The 26162-nt window shown below is 41.1% G+C and overlaps 2 long non-coding RNA genes across 4 annotated transcripts in view; one reads left to right on the top strand and one right to left on the bottom strand.

Moving 5' to 3' along the window:
- Positions 1–1137: 1137 nt before the first annotated feature.
- The window catches only part of LOC145511221 (uncharacterized), an 82224-nt gene continuing 57199 nt past the window's right edge, over positions 1138–26162 (bottom strand). For 2 of the 3 annotated variants that reach the window (XR_014057673.1, XR_014057671.1), the window contains 2 exons: positions 2602–2703; positions 1138–1497 (listed from right to left, as the gene is read on the bottom strand). This is a non-coding gene — a long non-coding RNA (uncharacterized LOC145511221). Of the gene's footprint in view, positions 1498–2601; positions 2704–3365; positions 3764–26162 lie in introns of those variants that run through there. The other variant, XR_014057672.1, reaches the window with a different exon arrangement.
- On the top strand, positions 1341–24564 carry LOC145511226 (uncharacterized). The gene is made up of 2 exons (XR_014057680.1): positions 1341–7698; positions 23760–24564. It is a non-coding gene; the product is annotated as an uncharacterized LOC145511226 (long non-coding RNA).

Genomic DNA, 26162 nt, shown 5'->3' with positions numbered 1-26162 from the left:
ATCCCTGGGTTGGGAAGATCCCCTGGAGGAGGAAATGGCAACCTACTCCAGTATTCTTGCCTGGGAAATCTCCTGGACAGAGGAGCCTCATGGGCTACAGTCCATGGAGTCAGAAAGACAGAGCATGCACACACTCTAAGCACATGCGCACAAACACACAGGGAATCATTCATTTCTCGTAACAGCCTCATGAGGTAGGTTTCCATTCATTAACATCATCTTACAGATAAGGTGATGGAGACATACAAAGACTGAGTGTCTTGACTGAGGGTGTCATATAGCGTGTCAGTGGCAGAGCTGTGACTCAAATGAAGGTTGTCTGGCTCCACCATCTCGCTTAGGACGTGGCAGGTCCAGGGACCCAAGCTTTGCCTACAGGACCCACCTTCCTCCCAGACCATGCCCTCTCAGTTGTTCTTTGGCTCCATTTTCAAACCAAGCTTCCTCCCATGATTGAAACATGGTTTTCATTTGTTCCACCTTACTCTCAATCACCCTCATAGAAAATACACATCTCTTTTTTCCAACAATTTACTATGAAAAGGCTTCTAATTGAGTTCCATTGTGTCTGATTAACCTGACTTGAGTTGCAAACTACCCCTCAACAAATCACTAAGTCTATGGAACATTTGTGCCCTCAGAGCTGAGACTGTGGTCACTCCTTTTGAATGGATAGAGACTAAAGGAAATGGTGGCTCCTCAAAGGAACCCAGAGCACTATTTCTGGAAGAATGGGAACTGAATGCTGAGCGAGCACCCCAAGATCCCAGCAAGAGCTTGCTGCACAAACCCTCAGTTTTCTTACTTGCAAAGAGAGGGCAGTTGGACATCCTACTTTCTAAAGAAGGCTTTTAGCTCCAATATCTAAATTCTATCCAATTTAGTAAGTAAAGGCTGAGAGACAAGGAAACATTTGCTCCGAGTGTCAGAGACAGTAAGCAGCAGAGCACGGGTTAAAACCTGAGATTCATCAATCTGAGGCCAGTGCCTACTCCTCCCAGTTCCAAAGCCCCTGACATGTGGAGGGCCCAGACTAAAACTCTGCAAAAAAATATTAATTGCTTGAATTACTCCTTAGCTTGAAGAATCTGTGGCTTTGCAAAAATGAAAAGGATTATGATATAATTCTTGACCTCATTTGAAAGATAAATATTAGACCAGTAATTTTTAATAGAGCTCCCAAAACATACAAAATGACTTTTTCAGAGGAGAGGATCCTCCAAGATTAACCTGAGTTTCCACAGGAATGTATGGCTGATGTTGCCAGGTAGTATTGTCTGATGTCATCAAAGGAGGTAATGGCTACAGATAGCTGTACCTGGCACGGCATCAAAGCTGTTGACAAGCAAGCAAGAGAAAGTCCACCCAAGCCTGGCACGTCTGGATCTGTACAAACTTGTGTTGATCTTCATCTCTCAGCCACTTTGAAGTAAACCTTCCTAGGTAACCAACTCAGGGACCCCTTCATACCTCAGGCTTGAGAATAGAAGTCAAGTTCTGAAGAAAGAAAAAAAAAGAACAAGTTAAAGAAAACTGAGCAAGCTTTGTCCAAACTTTTGGCTGGGAGGTAGATTTTTGTGAAGGATAGGCTAGGAATATAGAGGAAGAAGAATTTGTTGTTTAGTTACTAAGTCATGTCTGACTCTTTTGAGACCCTATGGACGGTAGCCCGCCAGGCTCCTCTGGCCAGGGGATTTCCCAGGCAAGAAGACTAGAGTGGGTTGCTATTTCCTTCTCCAGGGGATGGTCCTGATCCAGGGTTTGAACCCACGACTCCTGCATTGGCAAGCAGATTCTTTACCACTGAGCCACCATAGAAATATCAAGGAAGAAGGATTAGTGAACTCCATATGCTACTTATGGGCTCCCCAGGTGGTGCTTGTGCTAAAGAATGCATTTACCAATGCAGGAGACATAAGACATGACGGTTGGATCCCTGGGTGGGGAAGATCCCCTGGAGTAGGAAATGGCAACCCACTTCATTATTCTTGCCTGGAGAATCTCATGGACAGAGGAAGCCTGGCGGGCTACAGTCCATGGGGTCACAAAGAGTGGGACACGACTGAGCACACAGCTCATATATGTATGCTACTTATAGTCTTGTTATTTAAAATAGAAAACAAAACAGGAATTCAGTGGAGTTACACAGGCGCACGCACATGCACACACGTACACACACACGTGTACACGTACACAAAAGCTTTATGACAGTGTGTACTCTGTTTGCCTGTCTGCTTTATTCTCCCTTGATTGGCCAATTTCTTTTCGTGTTAGCCCCGCTTACAGAGAAAGCCAGTTTGATTGGTATTTGGTAGTTGTCAATCACCCCTGATATCAAAACTCCTTGTTAGTTATCGGCTACTGGCTGCTATTGGGTTAGCTGCCCACTCTATGCTGTACTGGCCATGCCTGCACCAAGGGAGGTAAAGATCAACAGCAGTTTGTACAGATCCAGATGCACCAGGCTTGGGTGTACTTTCTCTGGCTCATTTGTCAAAAAGTCTAGAATTTCTTTCTAAAAAAATGATGCTACGAGTAGAAAAGTTCATATGAAACAGGATGTGAGAAAGGACAAGACGTCATGACAGGCTGATCTGGTACCTCTGCTCTTCTGAAACCACGAGACAAAATCTGATTTCCAGTATTTTCTTCTTATTGCCACTTTCAATGATGAACCCAAATGTTTCTACAGCATTTGTGATCCTGTGCAAGCAAAACATGTGCAAACATCTGGTCATCCTATGGTGCAGAAATTTTCCTTTTGGCCCCTCAGACCCATGTTTTGGTATGAAAAAAGGAGAGTTTCTCCCCTTCCTTACTGCTTTGCACAAAACACTAAAACACTTGATTTTTACCAGTCGCACATCCCATCTGCCATCAGCCCCACTGCCACTTGAGTGCGTGCTCAGTCGCTTCAGTCATGTTCTACTCTCTGCAACCTTATGGTCTGTAGCTCCCCAGACTCCTCTGTCCATGGAATTCTCTGGGCAAGAATAGTGAGGTGGGTTGCCGTGCCCTTCTCCAGGGGATCTTCCTAACCCCGGGATCGAACCTGGGTCTCCTGCATTGCAGGCAGATTCTTTACTGCTCAGCCACCAGGGAAGACCCACTGCCATTTACCCCCTCACTAAAGTACAAATTGCATAATAGGGAAGAAGTAAAAGAAAGACTCAATATTTATTGAGCACCTACTTAGTACCAGGAATATGCTACCGTATGACTTACGTATTGCTACCATATGACTTACATATTTTCTGTCTCCATATAGTCCAACAACAATATGCAAAGTAGATCTTATTATCACTATTAATAGATAAGGAAATTGAGACTCAAAAATGTTAGTTGGCTTTTCCAAGATCACCCACCTGCAGCCCTGGTATTCAAAGCCAGTTTATAGGGCTCACCATCCATATCTCATCTATCCATTTACTCCCTTTGTTTCTCTTCACAGTGTCCTACCAGGTGTTAGGAAAATGAAGGACAACACATCAATACCAGCCTCTCGTTATGGTCTATATAAAAAGGTTCTGTGATCAAATATCTTGGCTATTTCTGTATGTAATAGTTCTCCCATAAAATTTATGGTACCACTGACATATTAATGACTCTAAAATGTCCTAAATAATTCAGTTTAGTTTTCCTTGGCCAGTACTTCCTAAATTAACTTGATCACAGGATGCTTTTGCAGATAGCACCCATGAACATCTCATAAGCATAAAATTTCATGGAAAAATCTTCAGGGAACATGACATTGCATGATGTTGTCTTCCTCCCATTTAATGAATGACAATATTGGGTTAGAAACAAAATCGTCGTTTGTGAGTGGCAATTCTGACTGAAATGAAAGTAATGATTTGTGTTAGGACTCATAGCTAATGACTGGTGGAACTAGGGGGACAGAGGGCAGGGTCCCAGATGTAACAGTTACATTAATGAAGCCGACTGTAAGAAAGTCACACATCTTTGCTTTTTCTTCCTGTCCTCCTCCCCTGGGATGTCATTCACATATCTGTCCTCATAACAAAATCTTACCACCTAACGAAGGAAATGTTGTTCGAGCCACTTTTTTTGGATCCACTTCACAGTGATCTCACTCCCTCTCTCTTTCTCTCTCATAAACTCTTAAAACATTTACAGAAGGGTAGATAAATGCAAAAGGAAAAAAAAATGCTATTTCCCCATATTGTGCCAAAGGCTGATATCGCTAATCAAACACGTCACTTCTTTACCTTGAACCGAGGCATGATTCAACCTGAATTTCTTAATACACACTCAAAGTAGCCTCTCTAGATCTCCCTGCACTGACATGGAAGAAAAAACACATTTGCCATGCTAAATTTAGAGTAAAATTTTGTGTTGTGTGCTGCCTTTCCCTTTCCTATTCTTCTATTTTGTTCAAAGGTGGCAGGGAGAGATTGTGTCTTCTGTCCCTAAGTTTCTCAGGGTACTTGGCACACAATGGAAAATGTTATGTGCAATTATGGTCTCAAACCATAACATTTCAGCCCTTCAAGAGATGGTAGCTTTACAGAATCACAGAACTTTAAATCTAGAAAAAAATCCGATAAAGAGGGAATCAAAGAGTTGAATGTTCAGGGAATAGGTGTGGTCACAACAAGATGGAGCTTGGGGCCCTCTGAACACCAAAGACTTAAGGAATTGTAGGACACAAGTGCTCTAAGTCTGTCTTTCTTATCAGCAGGAGAGTAACCCATCCTAAAATGAACCAAGTCTTGCAGCCTCTCAAATTCTTCTGAGAAGAAACTCTGAGATTTAGCATAGTATTGGTAGAAGTTTTCTTCAACTTACAAGACAAGTAAATCACTTGGGCACTTCACAAGGCATATTTTATCCTCCTTTTAGGCTTTTGAAATCCTACTGGAGATTGCCAAGTAATATGTGTGTCCTCTTATAAAATTCCCCAAGTCTGAGGTAAAAGAGTGGAAAAGATTGTTTTAATGTCTATATGTGAAGCAAATGGATCCACTAGTTTCTTCTCTTTGCCAACTGGCTGACCCTGCCTTATCTTTCTCTTTAAAAAATTGAGCAAATCGCCCAGAGATAGAACCAAATATACCAAAATGGAGAATGGCAGAAAAGTGAAAGCTTTAGTTGCTCAGTCGCGTCTGACTCTTTGTGACCCTAAGGAATGTAGCTCGCCAGGCTCCTCAGTCAATGGGATTCTCCAGGCAAGAATACTGGAGTGGGGAGCCATTCCCTTCCCCAGGGGATCTTCCCGACCTAGGGATTGAACCCTGGTCCCCTGCATTGAAGGCGGATTCCTTCCTACTGAACCACCAGAGAGAATGACAGAGAAAACACAAATTAAAAATGAATCCAGAAAGGTCAACATCTGAATACTAACAATTCCAGAGAGAATGATTTGAGAAAATGGAAGGGAAGAAGAAATAATGAAATAATATGAAAATAATTTCCAGAAGAGAAGAACACAGTACCTCAGATTGGAAACCTACCTGAGTCCTCAATACTGAAATGTTAAATGTCCCACCATTTAACAACCATTTAAAGACCATGATGATGAAAATTTTAAAATACTTGGAATAAAGAGTTGAAGAGCCATTTTGTCAAATCAAATGGCCAATTCACAATTTTCCTTTTTTCTTGATCTTTTAGTTGCATCTAACACAGCTGATTACTTCCTCTTCTTAAAATATGTTTGTCACGTGACTTCCACGGGCTTTGGAAGTGGTGCTAGTGGTAAAGAATCTGCCTGCCAATGCAGGAGGCGCAAGAGACTCCAGTTCAATCCCTGGGTGGGGATGAACCCCTGGAGGAGGAAACGGTAACCCATTCCTGTATTCTTGCCAGGAAAATCTCAAGGACAGAGGAGCCTGGTGGGCTAAAGTCTGTGAAGTTGCAGAGTCAGACACAACTCAGCACGCAGCACACGACTGACATCCGTAACATTGCATCCCTGTTTTCTGGTCCCATCTGCTTCTCCCCTTTCTCTCTTTCTAGATTGTCCTCATATTCCTAGACTTCTGAGAGAAGCCTCTGGCCTTCACTCAACTAAATGTCAGGTTATCCTCGTGTTCATCAGGACAACCAAATTATCCCCGTAAAATTCCAAAACATCCCCAAGCAGTTCTACAGAAAATTAGAGCCACAATATATGAATAATTATTAGTGCATTTTGCCTAACTTGGGGCTTGACTTTGGAGATGTCGCCCTCTATCTTCAGACCTCAGTTTCCTGGTCTTCTAATTGAAGACACCGGTCTAGATCAAGGGTAGTAGTAGCAGTAGTGTTAGTCTCTCAGTCGTGTCCAACTCTTTGTAACCCCATGGACTGTGTAGCCTGCTAGGGTGCTCTGTCCATGGGATTCTCCAGGCAAGAATACTGGAGTGGGTTGCCATTCTCTTCTCCAGAGGATCTTCCCGACCCAGGGATTGGACCCAGGTCTCCTGCATTACAGGCAGATTCTTTACCATCTGAGCTACACGAAGCCATGTTAAATGCCAATGGGAAAGGCAGGTAACATAAATTAAAAGGTGAGTCAAGAATAGAGAAAATACCATACAGTTTGGTTCAACTTTCATGATCTCATTTTTTCAGAGAAAGAAAAAATAATAATTGTTTTATTTATTACTTATTAAATGAAAGAATTATTCTTTCAAAAAATAATGTCTTTGTAACAGTGCCAAGGTGATATAATGCCCCTCAACCTCAGTGCTGGACACAGAGAGAGGAATGAGACCATGTCACAGGGAAACCCACATCTCCTACAGGGCCCAGTGGCTATTGAACTTCATATAATTGTTACCAGGTGGTCTTGCCAACCCAATGTAATCATACCTTCCATTTTCTCAAAATAATCCAAAATGTTCAATTTTTAAAATGCAAAATCTGTGAATGATTAAATGCTCTTTCACTTCTTTTTTAAAATATCATTAAAGTCAAGCAAAACACATGTATAAGATGATTTAGTTCATAGCTCTCCTGTTTGCTCCCACTACTTCTCCTTCCATCTTTGAAGATCATTCTAGGGCAAATCCTATTAATGTCACCTTTTGGGGGTTGTGTTAAAGAGGAAATTCCTAGAATTACAAAAAGCCCACTTGTTAGAGGGTTAGTCCAGACGGCTGGAATTTGGTGCCTTTCATTTCAAGCATGAAATTCAGAAAGTCTGCTCTAAGATTGTTTTAGAAGCTAAACTGGTTATCTAACTTTAAAAAAGCCAGCACACTCAGGCAAGGTTACAAGATGTCCAGGACTTTCTTGGGAGTTTATTTATTTATTTATTTTTAGAGAAGGACAGGATGCAAGGCTTACATTTCCTTGAAATATAGCACCACCCCGACATTGTTTATACTTTCCCCTTTGCAACGCTTCCAGTGAACTTTAAAGGAAAGCGATAAGGAGAAAGGAAAAAGGAAGTCACTTATACCCCCTACACGTGAGGACCACAAAGCGTCTATTCTAGAGGGTGTGGGCCAAGCTCTTCAGCTGCCCTTGTTTTATCTATTTATTTCTTGTTTTGTTTTTTTAAGAGAGTAAACTTCATTCTACATCTGCAACGTGCTTCCCAGGAAGTGTAGGAGGGCCATAAATCTTTTCTATCAAGGATCACTGTATGAATGGGACAAAGAGACAAGTGATGTGTACATGAGGTCTGCAGTTCACAGTCTGCTCAGCTATCAGCAGGGGGAAGGAAGCTGGAGTGACAGGATATGGCAGGTTAGAAAATAGTTTATGGAATGCTAAGGAACAATACTCAGCTCCCCTAGAAGGCCAGTCCTCTTTGGATTATTGCAGGTTCAGACCAGAGGCTGTTTAAGCAGGGGCTGGGTGGGGGGAAGTCAGGTCTTTGGTGCCCAGCCTCTTGCTACCTACCAGCTTAGAAGGCAGTACACGGTAGTGAGCACACACTTCGAAGCTAGACAAATGTGGGTTCAGATCTCAGATACTCCAGTTGTCAGCTTTGCAATTTGTGGAAAGAAATAATTCTTTATTTCTCATATATCTACATATTATTTCTCTCATGCATAAAATGATATGAAGTTGGCCAAATGTGGTTTTGCAAGATTAAATACTGTAATGAATATAAAGTGAATAGTATATTGCCTGACAGTAAGTGCTCAATAGATTAAGATTTCTTTCTTTTTTCTATCTGAGTGCCAAAAGAATGGATCTATCTTAGATTGGTTGCTTGAATAGTAAGTTTTGTGCTGGACAATATACTCAATGCTGCTGCTGCTGCTGCTGCTAAGTCGCTTAAGTCGTGTCCGACTCTGTGCGACCCCATAGACTGCAGCCCACCAGGCTCCACCGTATCTTTAACCTCAGGTTTACATTTTTAAAGACTCAATACTTTGTCAAATTGAACAGTGGGAAATTTTAGAATTGCACAGATTACTAAGTAGCATGTACTGAAAAAGTTATATCTTGCCCCGGTCCCTGCTTGTCACAGTCTCCTCTCAACTGATATGCAATGACAAGGGAAGTATTCATATTACCCCCTTTTCCCAGATGAAAAAATGGAGGCTCAGGGAGCTTAAATAATTTGTCCAAGTTGACATAGCTATTAAGTGGCTAATGTAGGTTTAGGAATCTCATCAGTTTAAATTCAGAGTTTGAAAACATAACTGTCATACAAATCAGAGAGAAGCAGCATCTCTCATCACTCTGGCTAAAAAGTTCTGAAATTAATCAGCTACTTCTTCACCAAATGGAGAAACCATTTGGCCATCTGTGAAGATCTTATGTGGCAGCTTCCTCACTAATTCCCTAGGTCAAAATGCCCATCTAGACATTTTTATTCAAATCTCCATGCGTTGGTTGCCTTTCTAGTTCCTCTGAGAACTGAACTTTCAAGCCCAGCTGTTGGCTGGGGAAATGGTGTTCTTATTCCCGTTTTGCTGTAAGTCTTCCCAGCCTTTAATCTCCATCCCACAAATATCTCTCAAGTCTGGGGAATGATGATTACATTTCTCTTGTGATCGAGTTTCATCTCTCATGAAAGTTCTCTGGCAGACTTTCTCCCTTTCTTGGCACAACTAAGTATAGAAAAAAGAAGAAGAACTTTAGAACCAAAGGGACCTGGATTCAAACCCTGACACAGCCAACTGGAGTGGCATGACATTGGGGAAGTCACCTGAGCCCTTTATACCTCCGTGTTTTCATCTGTAAGATGCTGTAAGCAACCTCAGGGGATTGATGTGAAGATGAAAGAATCGTATCTTAAGATGTTAATGTAGTGACTGACACACATGCAGTGAATGTTATCTATCCAGTTTTGCCACTTTCTAGCTCTTTCACATTAGGCAAGTTACCCATCCATTTGTCCTTCAGTTGTTATGTATGAAAATGAGGATAATTACGTTTATCTCACAAAATTATGACAGTGAGCACTGAAGACAACGAATACATGAAAAGCACCTAACATAAACCTGACACACAAAGGTGGGTTTCCTTTAATTTTCTGTAATTCCTGGACTCTGGTTAGTGATATTAAATAAAATAGAATTAATTCATTTAAAAATAAAGGAAAAATAAGATATCACTATCACCCTATTAAATTATCTAAAGTGAAAAAAATTCACCTTACCCAGAGTTGGTGAGGACATAGAGCCACTAGAACTCTAATACACTACTGGTAGGAATTAGAAATTATACAACCATTTGGAGAACAATTTGGCAGTTTCTTAAAAAGCAAAATATACACGTAACATAAAAGCCAGCCATTCTGTTCTAGTAATTTATCCAAGTAATTTATCTTCTTATATGTTCATAAGAATTTTACACAAATACTCATAGAAACTTTATTTGTAATAGGCAAAAAACTGGAAACTACCCAAAGGCCCATCAACATATAAATGGATTTAAACAAAGTATGATTCATCTATAATAGAATACTACTCAGCAATAAAAAGAAATGGACTACTGATTCATGGAACAAAATGGATGAATTTCAAAATCATTATGTTGAGTGAAAGAAATCAGGTCCTGCCAAAAGTATACCATTCAACTTATAAAAAATTCTAGAAATGCAAATTAACATATGATGAAAGAAAGCATATTATTTGTTACCTGAGAGTGGGAGGAGAGGAAATTATGAGCGAAGTATTATTATACAAAGGGTCATGAAGAAACATTAAAGATAGTGTGTATGTTTATGTTCTGACTTTTTTGAGTGGTGCATACTTAACGTTAAAACTTATGAAATGGTACATTTCAATCATGCACAATTAAATACATACCCAAGATAATACTACTGAGTTACAAAGCTAAGATTTTAACCAAATCTGACTCTAAAAATCCGTGTGTTTGTAATATATGTGCGTGTCTGTTAAGTTGCTTCAGTCGTGTTCAACTCATTGCTACCTTATGCACCATAGCCCACCAGGCTCCTCCTCTGTCCATAGGATTCTCCAGGCAAGAATACTGGAGTAGATTGCCGTGCCCTCCTCCAGGTTTGGAATACACACACACACACACACATAAACACATACACACAAACACATATATAGATTCATATACACACACGTATACATATCTTGCCTCAGCTGAACCAGAACTTGAAGTCCGAAGACTAAGCATATGGGAAGGAGAATAAAATAGTGGAAAAGTAGACAGGCATAATAACACTAGGGTTGTCTGACAAAGACATGCATAGTAAAAGTGTGGAAGGAGGATGAGAGCCCTAAGGAGATTTACTGATCACTAAGGAGGCTCAGTGGCAAAGAACTCAGCTGGTAATGCAAGAGATGCAAGTTCCATCCCTGGGTCAGGGAGATCCTCTGGAGGAGGGCCCGGCAACCCATTCCAGTATTCTTGCCTGGAAAATCCCATGGACAGAGGAACCTGGTGAGAAACAGTCCACGGGATCACAAAAGAGTTGGATACAACTTAGTTATTAAACAATAACAAGTTTCAAATACCTCTCAGAGCTTCATTGAGTGATTGAAATCTCAGCTCCCATCTTCCCTTCTCAAGGGGACCCTCCCAGTTCCACATGGTGACACCACTCATAACCTTCTCAGAAAAGACCCTGTTAAAAACCCTGTTTTATTTTCTTCTCAGTCCTTAACCCCCTCTGAAAGCATTCTGTTGATTTCCAAGTTTAAAAAGTCATTTTCTGTCTTGCATTGCCCAGCGCACTACTGTCGGCCAGCCACACAGAGGCGCCTGCCGAACAAATGTGCGTTGAGTAGATTTATTCATTTCTATTTTAGATTTGCCTTCGGTTTGGGGCTTGACAATCTCCTCAAATACCATTTGCCAAAACTTTTTCCCCTTAATTTCTAATCTCATGTCTGTTATCAAGGAAATTAAATCCAGATGTTTCTGAATCATCTGCCCTGAACTCAACCAGAATTTGGAGTTTTAAGAGCTGAGTTACAGAGTAAACCAGTGCCCAGAGAGGGAAACAAGGAGCCTCCAGAGATACAGGATTAAAGAGATGGAAAAGACGAGCCTGAGCATCTTTAAATTGCATTTCCATTCAGAATTTTGACAGGAGTTATTGGGAGATGAAGGTGGTAACTGATTACTTCTACCCTTAGTTTTCTTTGCCAAGGTGGCACACTCTCCTTGACTGCTCTACTAAGAAAGCTCACATTCTCCAATATATAGTGAAAACTTTTACCTGAATTTTACACCCTTAGATATCTAGTGCCAAGGCAGGTTGCTTCTTCCCGTTCTTATTTTTAACTTTGATACAATTCTTTGGAACCAAAATTCTGGTGGGGATGTTAAGACACTTTTATCATTCAGTAATAGCTCTTTCAAGGCAAGATCTAAAGACAGAGTAAGTCTGTTTGGGAACTGTCAAGCCAGTTTTTTTGTTTGTTTGGGGGACGTATATGTATATATGTGTTTTAGTACAGGTTTAAAGAATGGATATGAGTTTTCAAACAAGATTAATTTGGGTTTCAATTCCACTTCTATTTACTGGTAGTGTTCTTGAGGTGTTACATAAATTTTCTGATTCTCTGTTTCTTTGTTTCTAAAAATTGAGTTTAAATAGTATAAAGTTGTCATAATGATGAAATGAGATTCTTTTGGTAAAGAGCCTGTCAAAATTCCCAGTACATTATTAGAAGCATTAGAAGGCAGAGAAAAAAATTTTTTAATGACAAAGGGAGGGGGAGAGAGAGGAAGGAGGAGGAAAAAGGAAGGACATAAGAGAGGAAGGAAGGGAGGGAGGGAAGGAGTGAGGAGGGAAGGAAGACAGGCAGGGTTGTGCTGGTAGATGTTTAACAATTCAGGAACTGGTTCTGTGATAATAAATAAATACACAAAACCCAGATGAGTAGTGTTTGCCAATGTTCATGGTGTAAATATTCACATTATGGTTAATTTCCAGCCTTCCATGAGAGATCAGCACAGCTTATAACGTTTCTGAAAATCCAATAATCAATTCTTGCAAGCTGGTACAGGGGGCGCAGTTCAGTTCAGTTCAGTTGAGTTGCTCAGTCGTGTCCGACTCTTTGCGACCCCATGAATTGCAGCACGCCAGGCCTCTCTGTCCATCACCAACTCCTGGAGTCTACCCAAACCCATGTCCATTGAGTCAGTGATGCCATCCAACCATCTCATCCTCTGTCGTCCCCTTCTCCTCCTGCCCCCAATCCTACCCAGCATTAGGGTCTTTTCCAATGAGTCAACTCTTCGCATGAGGTGGCCAAAGTATTGGAGTTTCAGCTTCAACATCAGTCCTTCCAATGAACACCCAGGATTGATCTCCTTTAGGATGGACTGATTGGATCTCCTTGCAGTCCAAGGGACTCTCAAGAGTCTTCTCCAACACCACAGTTCAAAAGCATCAATTCTGCGGCGCTCAGCTTTCTTCACCATCCCCTATATGCTACTCAAGAAGAGGTATAAAAGGGCAGAGTTGAGGGAAAAAAACACTGGTCAGCCAGCCTTTATGGTGAATTCAAAATATCATTTCAAAACCTTTTCAAAAAGGATAGCACTTGAAACTGTCATATGAGGTGGGCTTTCAAAACCTTTATTTATTATACTCTCTGAGTCTGGTATTTGGGGGTTCTAGGATTTATACATAAAAGTTAAAGATAAATCTAAACTCATAAGCAGGGCTACTTTGTAGACTCTAACTTATGGTTTGCCTGATCTCCTTATAAAGAACCCTCTGAGCTGCTATAGTGAATTGCACTGTTAGAAATATGTTGAGTTCTCAAAGCAGTTTCTCCGGGATAAAATGCAAAGATACTCTTAACAGGGAACTGCATTTTGACCATTATCATTCATTAATACCTCAGTGTTTGCTTTGCTTATTTCACAACCAATCCTTTAGCATGAATCCAAGGGTAAGAGGCAGAGGGCAGGTAATTTTTAGGATGGAGTCTGGGGAGTCAAAATCATCATAGATCTTAGGTCACTGTAAGGGAGTTGGCCTGTGGTGGGTCCTGAGCCACAAGGAAGTGATGAAAGGACCTAGGTCCACAAGGGCCAATTTGAGAACTGGTCCTACATGAAAACAGCGAGTTTTTGTTTTCACATTATTTTTAATTAGAAAGAAAAAAACCTGTATCCTTATGTTTGAATAATATTGGACAAATGGCTTACTCATTCTGATTCCATTAACATCAATAAATTCTTGTAAGTGTCCAATGAGGTAAATAAGCATCTGGAATGAGACAAGGTGTTAGCTTGATGACCCTCTGCTTGTTTTCTTAAGATTCTTTCTCTTTTACAAATTTTCTCTGTAGAGAAAATGGAAAGACACGGGAGTGTTTCATGATAGAGACAGCAAGACAAGTAAATGCCAAATGAGTGTGTGTGTGTCTGTGTGTGTGTGAGAGAGAGAAAGTTAGAATATGGACATCTGACTTCAGTTCAGTAGGTGGAGGAGGCTTTTCTAACAACCACATTTGCTTTCTTTTTTCACTCCTTAGAAGGTACCAACCAGGTTAGGTTAGGAAACCCTTGATGTCCCCCTCCTTTCAGAGCACATTTCAAATGCCGCCTCTCTACTGAGGCTTTGCTTAATTCTCCCAGCAGAAACCAGCCCTCACCCTAACACCCCCCATTTTCAGCTCCCTTTCCTTCTGCTCTAAGCCCAGGTCCTGTGCTGCCTTGCAACACAGCCATCTTGTTGGGCCTGGATTTGTGAGTTTAATCTTTTGTTCAGAGGAGCACAGGCCTTCCTCATGTTACTTCAAGTTATCAAACGTTATTGTAAGGAAATGCCAGATCGTGAGAAAAACAGAGACCTCAACCAGGTCTCACTGAAACAGGAGCACCTACGCAATCCGGCCTCCAGGAAAAACAGAGTTGGTCATATGTCTAGGTCTCAGGGAGGTGGAAACACTTTCAGGTACAGGAGGGTCACCTGGCTCCTTCACACAGACACAGTGGGCATTTCTGGGCATCCACACCCTGCCTGGCAGGTGCCTGCGCCTCTCCTGCAATGAGGATGCATGGGCTCTCTTCACCCTCTCTACCACTATTCCTGTCCCTGCTTTTCCCTCCCTGATATCTGCTCATCTCCAAGAGAGAATCTGATGGTCAGGGGGTCACTGTTATGCTACTGGCCAGCCCTTCCCTGTCACCCATAGCCAGCTGGCCAGTTGACGGTCTTTGAGTCAGATGTCCACTCTAAGTAAATCAACCTTGGCCAAGGCGCTGAGTTCACACCTGGCACTAGCAAAGTTTCCTAGGTGAGTGACTTATGTTTGTTGGAGAATTCCAACACTGTGGCTGGCATGGCAGCATCTAAAACAAGGACTCGCCACGGAATTATCTTATCTCCATACTGCTCTCTAAATTCCTTTTACGAGATAAGCAGACTGTCTCTTGTATGTCTCTGCATCCCCAACAGAAACTAATAGATACTGCAAGAATGATTTAAAATCCAATTTTACTGATTTTTTCACTAGATTGGTCTTAGCTTCTCATTAATTCTGACTCTGGTTTGAAAAGAGCATATCTGTGCCTGTGATATGTGTATGCATCCATGTACTAGAGGCAGAATGACATACCTTAGAAAGGCATTACAACCCTTTTTAATAAGATGCCTCAGGAATTCACATCTGGAGAGAACTTTAAGTAGACATATCACATCTTCGTTCATTTATTATTTTTCCTACACAGTTGTGGACTATATTCATGGCTATGACCCAGTTTCCATACTTAGATGTTCGGTTGAAGCCCATTTATTTTACAAGTCCAACATATAGGTGTTCAGCATTTACTCATTACCTTCTCAGCCTACTTGAAGAGTTACATTGAATGGGGTCTGATTATCAGAAGATAACCTTTCTGATGAGGAAAGACTGCTGTCTCCTGAGTCTTATTGGCTGGAGATCTCAGCTCTTGCTGATCATAACTCTCCAGTGGGATAAGTGGGAAAAGGCACCAAGAACAACAAATGTACTGATTTTTGTTGTACTTATCATATTGCATCATAACTTTGATTTGTATGTCTTCAATCATACTAATGGGCTTCCCTGGTAGTTCAGCTGATAAAGAATCCGACTGCAGTGCAGGAGACCCCGGTTCAATTACTGGCTTGGGAAGTTCCCCTGGAGAAGGGATAGGCTACCCACTCCAGTATTCTTGGGCTTCCCTGGTGGCTCACACCATAAAGAATCCACCTGAAATATGGGAGAAAAGGAAAGATATATACATCTGAAGAAGAAAAGGAAAGATATACCCATCTGAATGCAGAGTTCCAAAGAATAGCAAGGAGAGATAAGAAAGCCTTCCTCAGTGATCAATGAAAAGAAATAGAGGAAAACAATAGAATGGGAAAGACTAGAGAGCTCTTCAAGAAAATTAGAGATACCAAGGGAACATTTCATGCAAAGATGAGCACAATAAAGGACAGAAATGGTATGGACCTAACAGAAGCAGAAGATATTAAGAAGAGGTGGCAAGAATACACAGAAGAACTATACAAAAAAGATCTTCATGACCTAGATAACCATGATGGTGTGACCACTCACCTAGAGCCAGATATCCTGGAGTCCAAAGTCAAGTGGGACTTAGGAAGCATCACTATGAACAAAGCCAGTGGAGGTGATGGAATTCCAGCTGAGCTATTTCAAATCCTAAAAGATGTCGCTGTGAAAGTGCTGCAGTCAATATGCCAGCAAATCTGGAAAACTCAGCAGTGGGCACAGGACTAGAAAAGGTCAGTTTTCATTCTAATCCCAAAGAAAAGCAATGCAAAAGAATGCTCAAATTACTGTGCAATTGTACTCATCTCACACACTAGCAAAGTAATGCTCAAAATTCTCCAAGCCAGGCTTCAACAGTATGTGAACTGTGAACTTCCAGATGTTCAAGCTGGATTTAGAAAAGGCAGAGGAACCAGAGATCAAATTGCCAACATCAGCTGGACCATCGAAAAAGCAAGAGAGTTCCAGAAAAACATCTACTTCTGCTTCACTGACTACACTAAAGCCTTTGACTGTGTGGATCACAACAAACTGGAAAATTCTTAAAGAGATGGGAATACCAGACCACTTCATCTGCCTCCTGAGAAATCTGTATGCAGGTCAAGAAGCAACAGTTAGAACTGGACATGGAACAATGGACTAGTTCCAAATTGGGAAAGGAGTGCATCAAGGCTATATACTGTCACCCTGTTTATTCAACTTATATGCAGAGTACATCATGCGAAATGCCGGGATGGATGAAGCACAAGCTGGAATCAAGATTGCCATGAGAAATATCAATAAGCACAGATATGCAGGTGACACCACCTTTATGGCAGAAAGTGAAGAGGAACTAAAGAGCATCTTGATGAAAGTGAAAGAGGAGAGTGAAAAAGCTGGCTTAAAACTCAACATTCAAAAAGCTAAGATCACAGCATCTGGTACTAGCACTTCATGGCAAATAGGTGGGGAAACGATGGCAACAGTGACAAACTTTATTTTTTGGGCTCCAAAATCACTGCAGATGGTGACTGAAGCCATGAAATTAAAAGATGTTTGCTCCTTGGAAGAAAAGCTATAACCAACCTATGCTATGCTATGCTATGCTAAGTCGCTTCAGTCGTGTCCGACTCTGTGCGACCCTATAGACGGCAGCTCACCAGGCTCTGCCGTCCCTAGGATTCTCCAGGCAAGAATACTGGAGTGGGTTGCCTAACCAACCTAGACAGCATATTAAAAAACACGGACATTACTTTGCCAACAATGGTCTATCTAGTCAAGGCTATGGTTTTTCCAGTGGTCATGTATGGATGTGAGAGCTGGACTATAAAGAAAGTTGAGCACTGTAGAACTGATGCTTTTGAACTGTGGTGTTGGAGAAGACTCTTGAGAGTCCCTTGGACTGCAAGGAGATCAAACCAGTCCATCCTAAAGGAAATCAGTCCTGAATATTCATTGGTAGGACTGATGCTGAAGCTGAAGCTCCAATACTTAGGCCACCTGATGTGAAAAACTGACTCATTGGAAAAGACCGTAATTCTGGGAAAAATTGAAGGCCTGAAGAGAAGGGGATGACAGAGGATAAGATGGTTGGATGGCATCACTGACTTGATGGCCATGAGTTTGAGTAAGCTCTGGGAGTTGGTGATGGACAGGGAAGCCTGGCATGCTGCAGTCCATGGAGTTGCAAAGAGTTGGACATGACTGAGTGACTGAACTGAACTGAACCATACTAATCTCTGTTCATCTTAATACCCCTGTCAAAATGCTGGCTGTCCCAGGCTTCCCTGATGGCTCAGGGGTAAAGAATACACTTTCCAGTGCAGCAGACACAGGTTTGATCCCTAGTCCAGAAGATCTCACATGCCAGAAAGCAACTAAGCCCGTGAGCCACAACTATTGAGCCTGTGCTCTAGGGACCATAAGCCCCAACTACTGAAGCCCATAGGCCCTAGACATCATGCTCCACACCAAGAGAAGCCACTTCAAGAGAAACCTGAACACTGCAACTAGAGAGTAACTCCTGCTCGTTGCAACTAGAGACAGCCTGGACCCAGCAGTGAAGACCCAGCTCAGCCATAAATAACTAAATAAGTAAATAAAAAATTTTTTAAATGCTGTTATATAATGGGATTCAGTAAATCTCATCTAAATAAATCTTCAAATACACAAATGTACTAACCAATGAATGAAAGTGCTTTCTCACCATGATTTTTATGGTTAATTTTGCCCAACACCTTCTTAATTTGATGGACTTAAATCTTATTCCCTTCTTCACCTTCATCTATTTATACTAGGTAAGGTTGCCAGGTATAACCAATATAGACTGAGGAGATCCAGTTAAAATCGAATTTCATATGAGCAATTTTTAATGCAGAGTTAAGTATATCCCATGTGAATTTGTTGTTTATCTGTATATTTAACTAAGAGTCCCATGTTTTAACTGGCAATCCTAATACACGCCCCAATCATTTAAGACTATTTTTAAGCTACAGGTCTCCCCATCCCTATCCTATCTCTGATCACCCCTATCCCATGCACCCCTGGCCCTTGCAACGTGGCTCACACTGGGATAGGCTAGAATCTCAGCTGGAATGGCTCTTGCTTTAATGAAAAGAGAAGCAGGGCTTCTGCCCCTGCCTAAAAGTGAGCAGTCTCCAAAAACTTCCTAAAGAAAACAGGGACTGCCAGGAGAAGCGAGCCGTCCCTCTGGAACACTTGCCTCTTTTGTCTAAAACAAAGAAAAGAGCTATTCAGAAACCAAATTGACTAAAACTGAGGGAAATTGCCAGACCATTGATAACTGCAGCGAAAGGGCAGTGGTCAGTCCAAGGGATCGCCACTTCACAGGGAGTTGTGCGCCAACAGCCAATCAAGCACATTAGCAAGATGCAACCTTTTAGTGACCCGCAGTTCCCCCCTTAGGGAGCATTTCACACAAGCCTTTAAAGCCAGGCCAAAGCATTTTCCGCACCATATTTACCTTCAATTCCCCAACCTAGGGGAACTGAAAATTATTCAGTCTCTAAATGTCTTTCACATGCTTAAGAGATGAATGAGACTGGCGTCCACCAGCACGACTCTCTCCATTCACCAGCCTTTGAAATATGGCCAGTGGGCAAGATCTAGTGCTCCGCAAGCCCCAGTGGGACTCTGGTTACCCACCATCCTGCAGCCCCATCAGACAGCTCGGAAATGCTACTTCTGTGCAGCCCCATGAAAACCTGAGCACTTGTCTGGTTTGTGTTTTTTGCTCCTACATCCTCTCACACGGAGTTTTGACAAAGATAAATCTCTCCAAGGTTTTAAAAGGAATCTGTATTTATAAATTCGGTGAAAGAATTTTGACCTGGGACCTGGGAGACTGGGAGTGGTCCTGGCTCAGCCACAGACATGCTGAATGGTTTCTAGAAAGTTGGAGAATATTTGTAGACTGCAACTTTCTCATTGAGAAAATAACAAAGTTGGCTGTGGTCCATGGGTCAAAACTATGCTAATGGCTGCAATACCTGGAAACACCAAAGAAAAAGTACTATATAGACATAAAATTTAATAAATATATAAACATAATTTTAAATAATAGGCTTAAAATAATGTTTATCAAATATTTTCTTCTTTGAAATTTCCATATGTATGCTATATATGCATACATACATATTTATATATATAAATATATGTGCATATAAAATATATATATTTATATGTGTATATTTATGGATATGTATATTTACATATATGTGTATACATATATATGTGTACGTACATGATTACATATATACATTTTATATATATTTTAAAAAATGGCAATTCCAAAGGGGACCAGAATATATACAGATAACATTTATGAGCAGTAATCAGTATTGTAAATAAGCTCTCTGGGTGATTCTATAGATTTGATAGTTCTAGAAATCACTAGAGAAAAATGTTGTCAGTCTTGTCCTGGTTAGCATTTCATTTCATGGTAGGAACGTTGACCGTTGATTCTTTCTACCTATGCTCAGGAGCCTAGAGGCTGGACATGGAAAGGAAGGAGTGAATCAGGGTCTCTGAGGATGTCTAAGCAGTCAAAGAGGTCCACACTAAGAAGGGAAGAGGAGGTGCCCTTTGTCCCCCAGTCAGGAAATTCATCCCACTTGCTAGGAAGGAACTTCCTTGGGGTAGAAGGAAGAGTGAATGCCTTCAGCTGCCTCTGGGGACAGGCTGGGGTCAATTCAGTGCTTTCCGTCAGCCCTGCCCTCACCTGTGGCACAGGAGGCTTTGTTTGAAGGACTGCCTTATGATTTGAATTAGGCCATGAAGGCCAGTTCTGCATGTGGAGTCAGTGTTCTGATTACAGATCTCCCACCATTTAGGAACCACGTCTCCATTCTCTATGAGCATGGACCCACTAGGGGGTGGGGGTTAAGTTGCTGCCAGTCTCTGAATTCTGTGTGGTGAAAGAGTCAGATATGACCAAGTGACTAAACCACCACATTCTTTTCATTGCTTGAAATGAATTCACCGGTGGTAGTGAAGACAAGTTTCTTTTGTAATTTTTTGAAGATTAGATAGATAGATGATACACCCAAACATCTTTATCACAGCTCTTCTCCTAGAGAAGACACAGGACAGGAGGTATGGGTGGAAATTAAAAATCTGGTTCACCCAAGCTATTGGAAAACTTTCCCACAAAATTAGGTTTCTCCTACTTATGGGGGAATTCTCCATCCCCACTGCCACTGTCCAGGGGCCCCGCTACCTCCTGCCAAAGCACCATTTCCTACTGCATTGACTCAAGTCTTTGCTCTCAGTTCCATCCATGCATTTTTCGTATAGCTGCCAATAAGATATATCTCACCTCTGCTCATGACACTCCCCTTCGTGAAACCATTCGGTGACTTCCCACACTCTAGGCTCATCACAACCAAATTCTGATTTTGTTGTTCATTTTATCTACAGATACTTCTTTTTCAAATTCTATGCTCCATTGGACTGTTCACCATTTGCTGCTGCTTTTAAATCATATTCTGCCTTTTCACAGCTTAATGTTGTTTCATCTGCTATTTCTCCTCAATCTGAATTCATTTATCGCTACTTATAACTGGTGAACTCCTATATATCCCTCAAGACCCAATCAAAGCTAAAATTTAATTGGCTTACAACTCTGGTCCTAGAACAAAACAGGAGGAATTGTACTAATAATAACTATCAGTATTAACTGGGCTGATGAAATAGAGAACAGGTATGAACAGCCTTCCAGGAAAGAGAATTTCATAGACCGATATTGTCGATTAGCTTTAATGTTTAAAAGTCACTGATTCTATTAATAGCTAATCAGGGAGACAGAACAGGGATTGGACTACAGTCTCTGATATCTCCCTGGCAATCCCAGCTTTGCCACCTCCTACCTATGTGAGTAGAAATGAGTCCTGTCTAAAGGGAACTCAAAAGGGACACCACTGTCCAATGGGGAACCCACACCAATAGGAACGATGGTCACTGAGAATTCACCATGTTCCAGAAGTAAGTGGTTATGCTATGTACCTTATCTATATGAAACAGTCCAATGAGGTGGACACAGTTATTAGCCCTATTTTTAGGAGGAAAAATCTGTGGTGCAGGGTTATATAAGTCCTCCAGTGTCACATAGTCCCAAATGACAAATAGACTCTATGCACATTGTCACAGTCATTGCCTCATTGGTCACTAAGAAGAACTCTTGGACATGATATATTAGAAATATTTGTCCTTTCAAATGTTGGTTGCTCATATACATATAGACCAAAAATTTGTGATTGTTACATCATAAATTTGAACAGCATCTCAGTGATGTGATACTTGCAGGCACTAAAACTGACTCTGATGAAATGTATTTCAGCTTAATTGTACTGTACAGCCAAAGAGGCTTATGTCATGAGTGATGCCCAGAAGGACTTTCAGTGGTCAGTAAACAGCATTATACGCTGACTGTTGAAGAAGAAAAAACAGACCTACAGTTTGACTGAAATAATTTCATGCCATATCAAAGAAAACTGAGGCACAATATAGTTGAATAAAATCCTACCAATAGGGATGCATGTTTACTTTCATGGTGAAGCTGAAACTTGAATTTTGAACTCCTGACTCACAATCTAGAAAAGGGTCCAGCTGCCCAAAGTCTTAGCAAAACTCACAGTGACCTTTTCAGCTCATTAATTATGCATTTGGCCTAGCAAAATTAGCACAACTTGTGTTTATTGGAGGTCTCAGTTTTTCATAAAGATAAGCTTGTTGTCCTCTCATTTACATTCCTCATCTCTCCAGCTTGAGAGAAAAAACTGGGCAATCCTCCTGCCTGTATTGGCTCATCTCTTCCCACAGTCATTCCAGGACAGTTACATATAGGTCTGTCCAAAGCAGAGGAATGCAATAACATTTAAGAATACTCATAACACTGCAATTTCCTGTTCAATATCCAGCCATCTTTGTTAGACTTTGGGCCCATGAAGTCACCATGATTACTGTATTCAGCATCCCCAGATGTCCAGCAAAGGTTTTGTTAAATGGAAGATGGTCTATATATTTTTTTTTATTTAATAAATTTATTTATTTTAGTTGGGGGCCAATTACTTTACAATATTGTAGTGGTTTTTGCCATACATTGACATGAATCAGCCATGAGTCTACCTGTGTTCCCCATCCTGAACCTCCCTCCCACCTCCCTCCCCACTCCATCCCCCTGGGCCATCCCACTGCCCTAGCCCCGAGCATCTGTCCCATGCAGGTCGATAGATTTTTGATGAAGAGTGAAAGGAAAAGGAGATCATACTTAAGAATGGTCATGTGTTGGCCAGACTAATTACATGAATTAGATTTCTCCTCCTCAACTGCTCCTAGAGAACTTTATTTACATCAACCTCAGTCTCTAGCTTCAGTCTATGTTACTCAAATAGCTCTTCCACTAGCATATAAACTTCTTGATGGCACACACTTGCTCCTTTTTTGCAACCCACTCCAGTATTCTTGCCTGGAGAATCCCATGGACAGAGGAGCCTGGCAAGCTATAGTCCATGGGGTCACAAGAGTAGGATACGACTTAGCAACTAAACCACCACCAACAATCATGCATGCCCCCACCAATATGCCTGTTCTAGGTGCTCATGATGTGTTTATTGAATAGAATGTGTGTGTGCTCAGTCATTCTGTTGTGTCTGACTCTTTGCAACCCCATGGACTGTAGCTCTCCAGGCTCTATCCATGGGATTTTTCAGGCAAGAATACTGGAGCTGGTTGCCATGCCCTCCTTCAGGCGATCTTCCTGACCCAGGGATCATACCCATGTGCCCTGCATTGGCAGGTGGATTCTTTACCAGTGCACCATGTGGGAAGCCCCTTATTGAACAGAACTAGATCCGTAATCAAAAGGTTAACCAGAATGACCTGTCAAGGACACTTTCAATTCTAGTAATTCATAATTTTGGAGTGCTACAAAGATATCTTCTAAAATGTCCTCATGTATTTCTGTATCTTTTTACTAAGCCATCTGTGATTCAGATAGTCAGTGGTGAGGGAATGCCCAAGGAATATTCATGTATTTTCATCTATACCATTCTTTGGAATACCAGGCTTGGAAATACATACTTCCTTTGCTAATGGATTCTAAGATGTGATGTACTATACCCAGATGCCAGTCAAGGGATTTTAAACAATGCTGCAACATTATCAATTTTATATTTCTTTTCTTTTATTTCTTTTACTTTATTTTTACTATATTTTATTCCTAAGAAGACTAAACATAGTAATTTCTGAATCCAATCAAATATATCTCAAGTTTTACTAACTGGAGCCAAACTACATCCTTACATCAGAGGGCAAGATAAAGGATCCTTACATTCTTCAGAGAGCATCTAACACAAACCATACTTCTTACAGATTATGCCAGGATAATGTCAGCTACAAACTGGCACTTGACAAGAGCTCTAACCAGTCCATCCTAAAGGAAATTAGTCCTGAATATTCATTTGAAGGACTGATGCTGAAGCTGAAACTCCAATACTTTGGCCACCTGATGCGAAGAGCTGACTCATTGGAAAAGATCATGATGTTGGAAAGATTGAAGGTGGGAGGAGAAGGGGATGACAGAGGATGAGACGGTTGGATAGCACCACTGACTCGATGGACATGAGTTTGAGTAAGCTCCAGGAGTTGGTGATGGACAGGGAAGACTGGCGTGCTGCAGTCCATGGGGTCACAAAGAATCGGACATGACTGAGTGACTGAACTGAACTGAAGAGCACTGCCAGTGACTGAACAAGGGCATTTGCCACCTGCCTCTGCAGAGACTGAACCCTGCACTGCTGCAGCTGCTGATCTTCAACACCCTCTGAGGGAGTTCAGGGTGGAATGAGGCACTCTGTGCTCCATGGAATCTGGTGGGACAGCTCTTTAGATGGCTGGGTATTTTCAGGAACTGATTCCATGATCCCAATCCTTGCATCTCCTCATATCTAGAGAAAAGCACTAAATCCCTTCATGATGACATCAGATCCTCATGAGTAGCAGAAAATCTCTTGTAAAGTAAGCACTTGATGGTATTGAACTCCCCCTTCACAGAAATTTTATATATTGACCTTCCCTGACTACCTCTTTGGAGCAGTCCTCTCAGAGCTATCTGAGGGCTGCCTCCTGGATTGCAGTCCTCATTTTGTCCCAATAAAACTCAACTCACAACTTTCAAGTTGTGCATATTTTTTAGTTGAGAGTAACACGAGGATAGAGTTCATGATCTAAGATTTTTTGAGGTATGGGAAAGTCAGAAAGCACTGGGTCTTTACAGTAAACTGATAGAAAGAGTCAGGGTGCCCAGAAAACTGAATTCCTGCCAGAGTAAAACATTCTGTGTTATTTACAAGTGGGAGTTGTCAGGTCAGCTAAAATCAATTATTCATCATTTGTTCAATTTGGCTTTGTATAAATCTTCATTTTCTCACATAGCAAATTCCCGATTTATCATGAAGCCATGCAGTCAGTAATGAGCATAGAATATCAAACATTAAACTGAGGACAGTTGCAAAATTTACAAGTCCTGCTTCCTCGGCTGGCTTCATTTCTCTGCATCTTCCTCTTGCCCAACAACCATCATGTTGTCTGATTTTCAGATATAAGTCATAAACAGAAGCATTATCTCATCACCCAATGATTAAGAGTTGTACAGCATCTTTGTTTATGATTGAAACCCAGAATTCCAGCTGATACCTCACTTGGGAGGCTAGTAAGGGTTTCAAGAACACAAATGATAACAGTAGTAATAGCTCTTAACAAGAACTATTTCTATTTTGCTACTTTCTGCAAACAAAGCACTTAACATATTTTATTTAACCCTGACAACATCCTATGAAGATATAATTTATACCAGTTTGCAGTTGATGTTAAGAAGCTAGTCTAAGGTCACAAGATTAGTATAAGTAGAGTCAGGATTCTAGCAGACTAGAGGTATTTAATAAATGGTAGTTTTGATCCCATCCTTTCCTTTTCTTGATTTTCCTTCTTGAGCATGAGTCATTCTCTCTCTCTGGTCACCATTGCCGAGTGCTCTGATTTCAGCCACTTCTCTATTCCAAAGCCCCTTTTGGGATGATCTTTTATTAACAACATGATCCATTTATAAGAGTATTTCTAAACTTGGCCTTTGGAATGATCTTTTATCAATCAACTATAGGAAATTCTCTGCATGGAACCTGGAGGAAGAAAATAAGATCTAAGAGGAAGTACCTGCATAATTAAAAAGGACAAGCCACCCCTACTCCCTTACAAGGCAGAAAAAAGGAGCAAAAATGATTTAAAAGTTGATGGAAAATTCAGGCCCAGAGACCCAATTCCAGACCACATGGATTATTTTATAGCTTTGAATCTTTAACTGAGTCACTTGAATCAATGACATTTGCTGAAGAGCTCTGCTGATGTAGTGGGCGCAGGGCTGGCCCAGAGGACTCGGGTCTCTAAAGTCAGGTCAGTGACTTTGGCTGGAGATAGGCATCTCTCACAGTGAATTGCAACAACAGTGGTCAGTCCAACAGATATAGATTTTGCGTCTCATATTTGCTGTATAAAGAAGCTTCTCTTCTTACTCACTTCTGGCTTTAAAAGGAGGCTTGATGGAGAAATATTTTTTTCAATTTTTAATTTTTTTAAACACCAAAAATATTTTGTATTGGGGTAGAGCTAATTAACGATGTTGTGGTAGTTTCAGGTGAACAGTAAACAGACTTGGCCATACATATACATGTAACCATTCTTTCCTAAACCTCCTCCCATCCAGGCTGGCACATAACATTG

Source organism: Giraffa tippelskirchi, chromosome 6 (assembly GCF_054371585.1).
Source record: "Giraffa tippelskirchi isolate mGirTip1 chromosome 6, T2T-mGirTip1v1.2.pri, whole genome shotgun sequence".
Taxonomy (NCBI): Eukaryota; Metazoa; Chordata; class Mammalia; order Artiodactyla; family Giraffidae; genus Giraffa; species Giraffa tippelskirchi.
This window is presented reverse-complemented; position numbering and strand designations above follow the sequence as displayed.